Source organism: Toxotes jaculatrix, chromosome 12 (genome assembly GCF_017976425.1).
Source record: "Toxotes jaculatrix isolate fToxJac2 chromosome 12, fToxJac2.pri, whole genome shotgun sequence".
Classification (NCBI taxonomy): Eukaryota; Metazoa; Chordata; class Actinopteri; family Toxotidae; genus Toxotes; species Toxotes jaculatrix.
The window spans coordinates 22,785,681-22,799,685 of NC_054405.1; positions in this window are offsets into that span (position 1 = coordinate 22,785,681).

Sequence of the window (14,005 nt, forward strand, 5' to 3'; positions counted from 1 at the left end):
GTCGTGTGCTTTGTACAGCCAACATCCACCCCGACCACCTCCTGGTGACTCTGCTGAGGTTCATAAATGTTGCACTTCTTTCATTCAAAATGTTTCCTCTGAACAAAATCCAGCTATAATCCTACAAAAAGTGTAATTTGCTGTTGCGGTTTAGTTATATAGACACGTAATTTCTGGGAGACAGGGCTGCTTGAGCTTGTGTAGATCTTGGCCTCAAAATTAAGCTTAAATAATTAATTAACTATGGTCAGCCAGCTCACAGACTGGATTTTTATGTGAATATGTTCAGTGTTGATGTTTGCCGTTCAGGCTTTGACTTCATCAAACCGTTTGAAAAAAACACCAAGATCCGCACAGCAGGGATTGCAGAGTGATGATAATAATTTCCGCTCCCTGGGGAACATAGACTTAGGTTGTGCTTATGAAATGCTTTATGGGCATCAGCAGCTGCAATAGCAGCAAGTGATTGTATCTGTTTCAGCATAGCTTTCGGGTGAGCACTGTGGCAGCAGTCATGGCAGCAAAAGAGCAGACTACTGACAGCTTAAGTGCACCACCATAATGCAAAGAGGGCATTGAATATATGTCAGTGCGAGAGGAATAGCTACAAGAAAGCAGCAGCAGACTTGAGTTGAATGCTTGGAGTTGCATGGAACTGGAAAGGCTCATTTTGTTGTGTCATGAACATTATGGCCTTTGTGGTCCTGTACTGAATGAAATGTCTCATCATCTACACAGGTTTAGCTTCAGTGAACTTTGTGTTGTGAATTAGTAAAATGTAATTGAGAAATGGTAGCAAACATGTGGATAGAGGGAAGAATGGATTCCAGTAAATATCAGCAAATTTTGGATGCAAATGTCCTCTAGTCATTCAAGAAAGTTAAACTGAAAAGAGGCTGTCTACAACAGGGCAAAGATCCAAAACATACCTAATAAATTACTCTTTAGTTATTTCATCAGTGCCTCATGGTAGTGTAGACACATTCTGAATAAATGCTCCCAAAGAAAAGCAATTTATTGAACACAAACACGACGTTTTGTCATTTTATTTTTTTATCGGGTCATGTTCAGGATGTGACCAAGAAAGTTCGCATACGAACTTCACCCAATTGAACCCAGATGTGACTCCCAGGCTGAGCCAATCAATCACATCAATTGAGGCCACACGTCAACCTATTTACAACACACAACTCAGAGTTTCCATATCCACCACTGACAGACAATCAAATTCCCTGAAACACAGACAATCAGAATATAATGATGTAACTGGTGCATCTGTTATAGTAAACAGAATTTTCTTAGACCATTAGGAGTAGATCTATTTGTACAAATAAAAGGGTCAGTCCAAAGTGAGCCCTGACAAAATGTCTTGAAATCTTTATCATATGCATAAACCAGGGTGAACATGCAATATAAAACAAGCGTTCCTAATTAACACAAATAAAGAGTAATACTTTGAGGAGCATCGTAAAAGCTTGAATAAATTCGACGAGGTTTACACTTCGACAATCGATCTCTTCTTCCCCGCTTGATGTGAGCAGTGAACCTTTTTAACTAGAATCTTAAATAAATGGAGATAGTGTTATTGATTCTGGCATAGTAGATGAAATTGACGTGAGGTGAGCTATCCGTCATAGAAAAATGTATTTCTCCATTCATATTTAATGTTCATGAGGCAGGCTTTACTTTAGACATTAACACACCTACAATATTCAGTATTCAGTAGATGACTTGAGTAGAGGAAGATATTATCTTTTTAATTACATTTTCACCTCAGGCTCTCATTATACCTCAAGTGCTGTACATAATGAGCCAACATCTTAAATAAGTAAAGGTGATACTGCTATTGATTAGAAAGTGAAGACCTGAGGCAAGCTATCAGTCATAGAAAATGTACTTCTGAGTTCATGTTTAATGTGCGTGCCAGTTGGTCTCTTACAGACTCATTAGTCAATATCCTCAAATAACTTAAACAGAGAGAAATCATATTCATTACACTTTAACTGACTGTATAACAGCAAATGGCTGCACTTAATAAAGCCAGAGTATGTGTCCTTGGTGATGCTGTTTTGTCTGCTGTAATGGAAAGGTCAGTGATGGAGTCTTGCCTTGACGTGTTAACCTTGTGAGCTCAGAAGGTTAAAGCTTGCGATATGCTCAAATGAAAACTGCATTATTTAGCCATTACATATGCACAGGCGCCACATTACTGTTTGACTCCAATATTTTGATCCTCATCTTATGAACGCTGTTATTACCAGTCACATATTATTCAGGGATCGCTTACTTAGCGCCTACCCAGAGACCATGAGGACGCTCTGCAAAGCAAACCTTTGATACCCCTTGGTAACAGGTGACCCAGACGTAATTAGGAACGATTTACTGATTGTGAGATTGCAAAGGGCAAGAAAGAGCAGACCCATAAAGTCTTGTGGCAATGGTGACCCTTAAGGGCGATCCTTAAGGAAATTAGGCCACCTGTAAGGGCTCACTGCAATTAAGCTACTTGCCCTTGCTCTGCAATCACACCAGGTCTCCGTTATGCAGAGAGCAATACTTCATGTATCACTTCACTTTCGCATTCAGTCATTAAATACAAATTAATTTATGAGTAATTATATGTATCAAGCCTGCTTCCTAGAACTTACATTTATACACCACTAATCTGTTGTTATGTTGTGATAAGTCGTAAAATAAGTCTTAACAGGAGACCAGGGCTTGCAACCTGATCCTGGCGTTGTGTCTCTTTTTAGTTGTTTTTCATCTATTTTTCTGAACTTTGTGTCTCTCTGCAGTCATTTGACTGCCGAGGGCCCCTGAAACATTTGGACCCTGGACGTGTGCCTGGTAAGCCAGTAATCCATCCACGTACATTCAGACTCTTGCTTGTCCAAGCAATTGAATGCAGTTCAGTGCAAAACTAGCCTACAGAGGCACTCCACATTAGGCTACATCTAAATCTACCGTGTTACATCAGACCCTGATGGTTTTCACTGTCTAGTTTAGCATTTAAGTTAATGCACAGAAACGAGAGTGGGAGAGATCTTAAATTGCTGGGAAAAAAAGGCAACATAAGACATTTTTAAAGCTGTCAAAGTTTTCCTTCAGAGCGAAAAATTACTTAAGGCATTTGTTTACTGAGCTTTGTAAATCTGTCCACGAAACACTAACTACTTTCCGAATCCATGTTTTTGACTTGTTGCTTTTGCTGGTTTATATTTTAAATCCATTGGCCTGAAAAATTTCCACTTCAGTCATGATTACTGAGAAAAAAAAAAGAAACGAAAACTGCTCACTTTTGATATCAGACATTGTTTTAATGCAATACTTTTCTGTCACAAAGGTGCTTGTTTTTTGTTAAAACACAGCTTCCATTCAGCCACAGCACCCTCCTCTTTGAGTTGTTGTCATTGTTATTTGTGAAATCATAGCCACAGCCACTTACCGGTTAAAACAGCAGACATTTGTTTGTTTGACTCCAGCAGAAAATTGCTCTATGCCATTCAGCATTTGTTATGATTGTTTTGTTTTCAGCAGCAATTTGTACTCAGTGGGTCAATTTGACTTTTTTATGTTTATTTTATCTTACATTATCGTTTTGCAACAAAAACTCTGAGCAGGGTCCATGTTTGTGCTGGTTTTCTTGTGTTTTTTTTTATAGTGATATATCAGTTTGATTATGAATGAAGGGAAGTTATAGTTACACTGACCTTATTCTTGACTCATCTAATTGGTTCTATCTATTTCATTAACCCAGTTTATTAATATAGTAATGTGCATCGAGGGTGGCATGGTTTGGTTTGGTTTGGTTTGGTTTTATTATGTCATAAAGGAATCTACATATAACACCACTTTAAAAAATATTCACAAAACATAAATATAAACATAAACTGAAGCATGACAGAGAAAAAAATATGTGATATAACATATAAATAAGTCAGCATTTGTACCTCAATGAATTGCTTGACTGACATTCTCAGAGGATAAATGTGCATGCACAAGCAGCATTAGCAAAAGCAGCATTAGCAGTTAGCTCAGTCCACACACGTAACCCCCAGGAGGAAAGAGAGTTTGACGAGCAACTTACTTTGAAAAGAAGAATGAAGCAACACACAACAACAAAAGAGGTGAATATTTAGCTTCTGGTTTGTGTCATCAGAAACAGCATCATACATCCTAATGTATTATGGCTCCTCTGTCTTGATTAGGTAAGTTTGCATGTGTTGGTCGAACATATGGAAAAGGAAAGCATCTCCTGATTTTTGTGCTGACTGATAATTGTTGTCTGTTTGTGACTGTTAGACTCTATCGTGGCCTCATGAGAAGCTGGGTCGGGATCTTCAACACGTGTCCTACTCCTGCAGTGGGCTCAGGTAAATGTTTCTCCATAAGCTTTGGCATTTCTGTCATTTTCCAACAGTGACTTAACTGACTAGACTTTTCTCTCAAGCAGTGCGTTGCTCTTTGGGCAGTGAGTTCTTGAGATGACAGGTTTAAAGCATCAAGCTCTATCAAAAGCTTTGAAATCACTTGAGCAGTAACAAGTGAAAATGATTGTTGGAATGTGGGAGCATGGTCACATTTCTACGATAAAATCCCTCAGAGCAAGAAGCACAATCAGTCAGACGATCAGACACAAGTCACCCCGTTTGCCAGATTATATAAATCACTTTATTTTGAGGTAAAACTGAAGCTGGACTCACCTACAGTTCTGGCCCATTTCCTCAAACAAAAAAAAAAATAAGTGAATAAATAAATATGGCAAGTACAGGTAGGTCAAAGCTACCAGGAAGTCAATCTGTACACTAGTGGATATTTATAGTAGGTAGTGTGGGTCTTAATTTAACTGTTCATCTTCATTTTATCTTCCTCATACATTTGTCTGAGCTGAACTTTGTTTAAAACCTGCCTGATCATCTGACTGCTCTTGCCGAGTTGGATTTATTGATCGCAGTGGTTCCTTTACATAACCTGCACCCCTCCCTCAGAGGGTAAATATAGAGAGGAACTGCCACTGAGGGGTGACAGTCCAGTTGAGAACAACAACCCTGCAGCTAATCCTGCCTATGTGAGGCTGAAAATTCAAAATTTGTTGACAGAGTGTCAGAGAAGTGTCATTTTTGAGGTCAAAATTAGTGATGGTGTTGGTGTTGTGTTGTATTTCATGGCATTGCAAGGGACACCCAGTGTCTTCTCACCCTTTTATATAGGGGACGTGTGGATGCAGTGACAGAGACAAATCATCAGCTACATCTTGCAATTGAATGCAATTACAGTGTGTGTTGTGTTAGATCGTACATGTGCTCGGTCACTGAAAGTCTAAATCACCCAAAAGGGTCTTGGTTAGTGGTCAGGCTGTAAATAACCAACCAGACACGTTAAGAGCTGCAGCAGGTCCTGGAGAGGAAGTCCAAGGCCATGCTTATGATGCTGGAGTAAAAGACCTGTAGTATCTCAATAGCAAATCGGATATGGGCTTTACTTCAATGAAATTCCACACATTAGCATGAGCATTAAATGGGTCCTGGACAACAGCAACACCATTTCAACAGGTTCAACAACTTCAATTCCTCACCAAAGATTTGTTTACTGCCCTTTTTTTGGACTAAACATGGCTGATGTTGCACACATCCATAGCCACATTTCATTTTGTTCTATGATATGGATTAATTATGGGGGGGGGGTTTGTTTGCTTGTTTTGTGCAAATACTGGCAATGTGCCAACAATGAAATATAAAAATAAAGCGAGTAATACTGTGCTGTATATATAAAATACATATCATATTTAGTTTTAATTAAAACAGTAAATGTTGAGCTGTTCATTTTCCTGAGAGAGATTTTAAATAATGCATGTCTTTTTTCAACTTTTTTTTTTTTTTAATTTCTTCTGCAGATCAGGTCACGTGTGTGTGTTCTTCTAAAACGAGGATGTGATGTTCAGAATTAATGTTCTTGAAATTATAGTTATTTCCCTAAGTACAAAACCTTTTTAGTGACAGGGCTGGAAATTTTGAGTAACAACCCCAGGAGAATTGCACTGACCAAATGCTGTGCTGGTGTTAGAGTACAATGCTCCTGTGCATTCTGTCTTTCTTCATTGTATTTTATCTGATGGAGAAGGGGGAAAAAAAAAGAAAGAAAAGAGGTTGCAGATTTTGAAACCTGCGTGTAGAATTGGGCTTGTTTTGTGCTGCAGTCTTATCTGTGAGAAATGCAAATATTGTTCAGAGGTAGCAACCCCACTTCTGCCAGTTAGACCTCCATCGAAAGTGCCTCCTCTCCCTGTGTGACTCACAGCAGATTGGCAGTGAAACAGGTGCTGGAGTGCCTTTTTGTGGCCAGATTAGGAAGTGCAAAATAATGGCTGGGCAGTGGCAGCTCCTTTGCACAGAGAATTCTGTAGTTAAAGGATGATCGTGACAAAAACACTGAACTGATATTGACGACATTGAATATGATGTGAGTGACAAATTGAGGGAGACTTATTTTGTCTGACTGTTACTTCAGTTCCCCCCTTTAAAATGTATTGGCTGCTGACTTCAACAAAACCTCCATCCACAAAGTGGTGTATTAACTGTCATGTGCACTGAATGTTTCTTTTGTTTATTCATTACATGACTGATAGCTTTTACTAACAACACTCAAAAAGCAGACCCTCTGTAAGATAATTACCTACTCTGTAAATGACTGTAATTTGAGTTGAACATTACTAATTAGTGTCACTAAATGTAAAGATTTTCATTAGCCTGGGTGTAATTAACCATTTTGAATGATTTAGACTCTTTTTTTATTGACATTTAGAACAATACACGAGAATCCTGAATATCAACCTAATGGATCTTATTAGCCATGTCCTCTAGACGAAGGTGATTTAATCAAAGCAGACTTGATTTATATACCCCGCCCCTTCCTTTCTTCTTCCACCTCTCTTCCTCTCTCTCTCTGTTTCCTGCGCTCTCTCACACCGAGGCAGCTGGGGATTCATTTGTCTTGCTGATTAATGATGAGAACCATATCCTCCACAACACCAGTAAATTAAAAGAGATTGGGGACAGAGAGAAAGAACATCAAGGTCCATTCATCCCAATCAAATTTCACAGTAGGTCCAATTCATCCTAAGCTTTATTTGTATTGTCTGCTATACAAACACAAAAAGCTCTAGTCTTTCACTTTCTCCTCCCAGACCCTCTCTGGCAGTCTGGGGATTTCATCTGGCAGCTGTCCAGGTGCATGCTCATTTTTCCAGCCTTCAGGATACAACCCTACCCACTGCTTCACTGCTATGAAAGAAGCATTTCTGTTTCTGACTTTAATTGTTCATCAGCTGCAGCTACAGCTCTCTGTTCGCAGTGTTGCCTCTGTGTGTGCAGTCTTCGTGTTTTCCTTATGCTAGTTTTGGTGTCCTCCTACATGTCCAAAGAAACACAGTCACTAGAGACTCTATATTACCAATAGACTAGTGATGTGTATATGTACATGTAATATGTGATGGAATATATAACTGTATTGTACACAGCGATGTAGTGCGGTACCTGATATACAATGTAAAGCTCTTAAATGTTGTTTAAAACCAGAAGAAAATGATTCCTTCTATTTAAAGTAACAGGAATTTTTTTAAAGAACCATGCTGGCAGCTCTGTGACGTTGTAGACCAACTCATAGGCACGGCAGCCTTTTTAGCTTAAATGCTAACCTCAGCATGTTCATAATGGGCCTGTCCCAATACCCTCACTTTCACTTGCGTGAAGTATTTCCGGTATTTGCCACTGAGCACAAGTGCCTGTTAACACTGTAAGTGTGTGGAGGATGATCAGTGCTCACTGAAGCGCATACAAAGACTCTACATGGCACAATGTGTTAGGAACTCAGAAGGGAATAAATGCAGGACAGGGAAAAAAAAGGTTTATTTAATGGGAATTTGCTCGACTTGAGGTGGATGGCAGGGAATGGGGGGTGGGGTGGGGGGGCAAGGAAGGGCAGTGGGGAAGTGTGGAAGTGTGGCTGGGCGTGAGTGTAGAATGAGACGAGAAGCGTGGCTGGCAGAGGTTGGCTTGAAGCTTGGAGGCAGGAGGCAGACAGGCAGGGAAGCAGGCTGGAGGACAGGCAGGTGAGTGATGATCCCGAACGTGAGTGAAACAGGTTTAGAATAAGTGAAATAGAACTATAAATAACAGGGAAACACTGAAAACAGAGGGAAGGAGGAAAACACAAGGAAATACTGGGAAACTGCTGGGGGTATGAACACAGCCGTCACGACCACAGCCGTCACACAGTTGAGCTCAGATGATTTCATGACATTTCATGGTGATGTATCAAATGGCTGCAGAGACATTTTACCCAAGACCATAAACATTAGCGCTTTCAGGTGCTAATTTAAAAGTCAGGGCATCACCAACGCCAGTTCGACTTACTGACAATGGCATCCCTAGCGCCCTGCTGCTAGCATGGCTGAAAAGATGCATCGACATTTGATCACATCAGGTTCAGTCTCGTAGGGTGTTCAATGAATGGACCTGATAACACAAGAAGCATCATAAAAATCAAAACGTTCACTGTTTTGCTCCAGTCCAAGCTCTTTTTTCTTTCGCTTCCCTCACAAACCTTTCCCCAAATACAATATATTTATAGCATTCCTCCACAACACGCGATGATTGAACTCTGCTGTTATCAAAAGAAATCAAGAACTCAATCAGCCCTTCATTTGCTGAAAATCTCTATCTGTATGTTTATGCATTCTTGCAATTGTATGTTATACATTTATGCTATTAAGCAAAGACTTAATAGCAAAGTGCAAAGCGTGCAAATCATAACATAACATGCTCCAGGTTACAGCTGCAGCTTGTATACAGAAACCATCAATGCCTGTTATCTGTTTCTGTGTTACTGTTGTTCTTTCAGTCGTAATGTTTTGAAGCAGCCTTTATATCATTTCCTTCCCTGCTGTATCATATTACTGTAAATGTTGAAACAAACCATTTACCAGCATTAGGAATCAATATCTTTTCATCTTATTGCATTTGCTTGACATACTGACTTCGCAGCTCTCAGCAGGACTGTGCAGTGTGTTGACAGTATCCGTACATTGTTCAGGACTCAAACAGGCCCTACATTTTTTAATTATGCCCACAGCGTTTGGCAGCTTCCCAAAATGCACAAGACATCTCAAGTGACTAGCGTCCAGAGGAAATAGAGGGGACTTCTGAGAAGCAGTTAGGTCACATCTCCCTAATTAAAGCTTCTTCCATCTGCTGTTCTAAAATCAACTGTAGATTCCATCTTTTTTCTCTGTGTTCATCTCTTCTGTTTTACCTGCCACTGCCTTCAAAGTCACCAGAGTATCATCTGGGTTGAAAAGACGAGCAGTTATACGGAAGAGCTGACAGTTTGACAATGTGCACCTCTGCTGAGGAAGCAGTAGGAAGGAGCATTGGATGGTCTCTGAGGCTAACAACCCACTGACATTCACCGATTCATTGATCTCTGCAAAAAATATTCAGTAATTAAGAAAAGCAAGGATGTGAAAAATATTAAATCAGTGGCAAACAGACTTAAAGAGCTTGGAGGAAATTTTTATGTGTACCTTGGGTTTGTCAGTCAAACAAAACAAGAATGAACCCAAACATTGAGTTTTGTAGCCTCATCTGCACGACCGCAACTTACAACGCAGCTTATGCCGACTGTGACAGATGCACTGATGCAAAATTGTGCTTCTGGTTCAAGTAGAAGTCATATTTCAGAAAGCAGAGCAGTGACATTTGTCTAAAAGTCAAAAATGTCAACCTGCTGGTGGCACTAGAGATCATCAAAGTCTGTGGAATTCGTCCTCTGGGGATGATTAATTTCTGTGCCAAAATTTCACGGCAATCATTGTCGACATATTTCAGTTTGACTGACGCTGACGCTGCTCTACAGAGCCACGTCGCTGGCATCACTAAAAATCATGGGGATTAACTGTACTCCAGAGCTCCTTAGACATTAGAATGGCTAATACTCAGTATCAATAAGCATTAAAGGATCGTTTTGCAAATTATCTACTTGATCTGTCTGTATTTGTGGTATCATAATATCCATGACCAGGCCAGTCAGCAGAGAGAGCCACAAAACCTTTCTCAAGTAAACATAAAGCTGCTTTGATGTCGGAAATGTTGTGGTATTTTCTACTGCTGCTTGACCTGTAACTACATCATCAGGATTTAGAATTTGGGATGGTGGGGGTCTGAGTTTTGAATAGATTTAATGTCGTAGCACACTTTTCATTATTTTGTGTACATCTCGGTCATTAACTCCTAAATCTATTTTAAGTCATTCAGTGTAAAAGTAGGATAAAAATCTGTAACTTTTTCCAACAGACCTCAACTGAACTGTAACACATTTAAAGTTTTTCCTTCTTCAGATTTTCTTTCTGGATTCTGTCTTTTTCACAATCAGTTTCTTCGCTTTATTACCAATATTGCTATCTTTTTCATTATTATTATTGTTGTTGCTATTAATTTTGAAGGTTCATACTGCCAAACACTGTTTAATTTGCAGCTCATTCTTTGACCAACATTTTTATTCATTCAGACAGCAGCCTTTGAACTCAGCTTCCACCTTTTCAATTACTTAGCCAGTTTGTTTGTGGGGTAAGCAGTTGAAGGATTTTTCAGCAAAACACTCATTGTAACTGCTCAACAGATACACTTTTCATTCATTTCTTCATTTCTCTTGGATATTTTCTCTACTCTCTGCTTCTTTTGGACACTTGTGAGCCAGACCCTTTCATTGTTTGGATGTTGATTTAACCTCTTTCTGCCTCTACTTCATTTTGATGAAAGTAATGTGCGAGATGCCAAGGAAGAACAAGGGAACATTTTATATTAGCAGCTGTGAATAAGAATGCTGCCCATTCAGTTGTAGCCTGAAGAAGTGGTTGTAGTGTGAAGGGTATTCTCTGCTGACCCGGGGTCATTGTGAGAAGGCAACACAAAGTCGGCCCTCCTTGAATTTTACAGAGAGGTCAGAGGTAGAATTGCATGTTCTGAAGCTTCCATTGACAGCCAAATAGAGAACACTTTGCACTATGAAATATTATTATATTATTTACAGATGTCACCATGTGCACATGATGAGGTAATATTTTTCTCTGTTACCTTCAGGATGACAAACTATGTGGAAATCATCCATAGTTCAAGTTACGATTGAAACTACAAGCACATAATTTAAATGTTGTTCAGCTGAAGCCAGTGGGATCACGACCTACCGAAACCATCCACCCCCAGATTTGACCAGACAAGTTTTACTTTGCTTTAAATCTGAAAGAATAGCTAAACAAAGCTTTGTTGTACATGCTGCGTTTTAACATGTTCTGATACAGGATGTGAAATGACACAAGCTATTGCTGACAAGCGAGCCATTGTCAGGACAATGAAAGTCCTCTCAAGAAAATCATTCAGCGTATGACATACAACACACATACAGCACAGTAGCCATTATCCCTGAATGTGTTGCCCACTTTCAAAGCAACACAGAATTTTGCTCCATCCAGGAGTCAGTGTGACATGAGTCAGTGTGACATGAGTCAGCGGTAACAGTGACTTATGCCATGCTGAGTCAGTGTGAGCTGCCCCAGCAGCTCATTTTGCACAAATGTGTGTAACCAGCTGTATTTTGTGGCGCCGATAACTAGGTGTGCACGGGCAGAAGATTTGTGTGGTCTGCAGAGATCTCACAAATGCTGCACAGTCCGCATAGGCTGTTTTACACACACACACACACAGTGCAGCATTTTTGAGATCTCTTCTGGAGTTGCCGTAACATTTTTGACTTTGGTTAACGCTTTTGATTCACTGTAGGGGACAGTAACACTAAAACAAACAATAGCAAGGCTCACAGAAGTGAGCTAGCTGTTTAGCCAATAATATAGTGGATAGGTTTGACTTTTATCAATTATGACACACAGAGACAAGAAAGCAGTTGTGCATGAATGGTGCCAAATTAAAACACAAACAGTTTTGGACGAGGTTGGACGATAGCCACAGCCTTGGACGGAGACATAATGTTTTTGGGTTGTCCGTCTATCCCACTCTCTGAACACAATATCTGAAAAATGCCTTGAGGAATTTTCTTCAAATTTGGCATAAACGTTGGACTTGGACTCAAGCATGAACTGATTAGATTTTGGTATTCAAAGGTCAAAGGTCACTGATCTCAGAAAACATGTTTTTGGACATTTCTCAAGAATTCATACGCTGACCATGAGACAATACAGTTAATACCCTTTATTAAATTCCCTCAAAGTCTTCACAGCATATTTTACATGAGATAGTCATGGATGTAAACTGTAACTCCACTGGTTGGTGGGGGTGTACACCTGCAAGGTGATAATTATAGTTGGACGTAGTCTCAGCTGAGCAACTGGTGCCTGGCTCATGTCGCCACAGTAATATACCATCAATTCATACAAAGGGCAGAAACGTAGTGAGCGAATCACTCATTATCAGATGTGTTCTCATTTGGTATCTGCTTCAAGCTCACTATCGCAGCCAGAAACACTAATACCACAGATGATGGCGCAGCACTCAAAGCTCAGCAATACAACAACAGGGTGTCAGGGTTGCAAGCTCCACAAACATTGGCTTATTTCTAGCCATAGAACACACACACGGTAACACACACACACACACAGAGACACACACACCCACCACCGCCACCGCCATCGCTGCTGCCTCCAGCATGTGCTATTTTGCCAACTGCAACCCTGGGCAAGATAATAAGATGGCTAGCAGACATTTTGTCAATATTTCTGTCTTGGCTCAGAGTGCGCCTGGCCGGCTGCTTACTGATAGATGTGTTGACTGAATTTTTTTTTTTTTTTTTTTTTCCGTTTCCACAGGAGCTCTGCCCTGGTTTGCCAGACTGCGTGAGAGCAAGTAGAGGCAAGTGTACAGGGAGGAGAGAAGGGCTCACCAATGCAAAGCAGTTCATTAAAATCAAGCACAAAGCATCTATCAGGGGGGAGGGATGCTGCTAATCAGCGCCTGTGGTTAGTCCAGCAATATGTAAAAAGGAGGCAGTACACTCCTCAACTGTGAGCTTGTCTCTGGAGCAGCAGAGTTGGTTGATGCTAAGGAGGCCGTGCAGATGATTGATTTTCCAGAAGGATGCTTTGAAACTTTGCTCTTGGTCTGCCATCTGATTAACATACACAGCATTATTCATGTCATGAATATACAAGGAGGCAAGGAACAAATAAATACTGACATGCATTCAGGAGCTGATAAATATTAGATGGAGCACACATGGCTTCAGATTTTACCATTTCATAATTTGAACATTCATGCTGTGAGGCCCCTAGCCAAGGTCTAATCTTGGGTTTAAGCAGGTTGAGCAGCCATGTGAGGAGATCAGAACTTCCTCATAAACATAATATTGGTGCTTTAGTTAAGTGTCATGAATACTGGAATTCAATTTCTGGTATAATTATTAGAAGTTTGAAAAATTACTCATTCAGTTCGGATTCAGTCCTCTAATACAGCGCCACAGAACAAAGCAGCCTCTTATTTGTTCCCATACGCGACTCGTCTTTACATTTCAAACAGAAACTGTGATGCTTTTATGCTGATTTTCTTTTTTTATATTCAAGCAAAAAAGATCATCTTGCACTTTTTATCACCAGTCCAGACCGTGTCAGTTGTTTAGCTCATGCAGTATTTTCCTATGTGTTCCAAGTTTAGATTTGTTCAGGACTCCACTTCCATGTTTGGTTTGCTCTGAAGTCACGTTTGATCGCGTAAGTTTCTGTGAGATCCCGAGGAACTGAAATTGTTTGGTATAAGTGCACCAAGTGTGTGGTTTTGTGTCTTGACTTGATCATCTGGTGTGTGTGTGTGTGTGGTTCCTTAGTGGATCCTTCAGCTGTGACATCTACATTCACTTCTACCATCAGTGAGGTCGGCACCACCTTTCTTCTGTTCTTGATAATCCCTGCTGTGTGAAAAGTTAGTTTGACATTTTGGGAAATTCACAT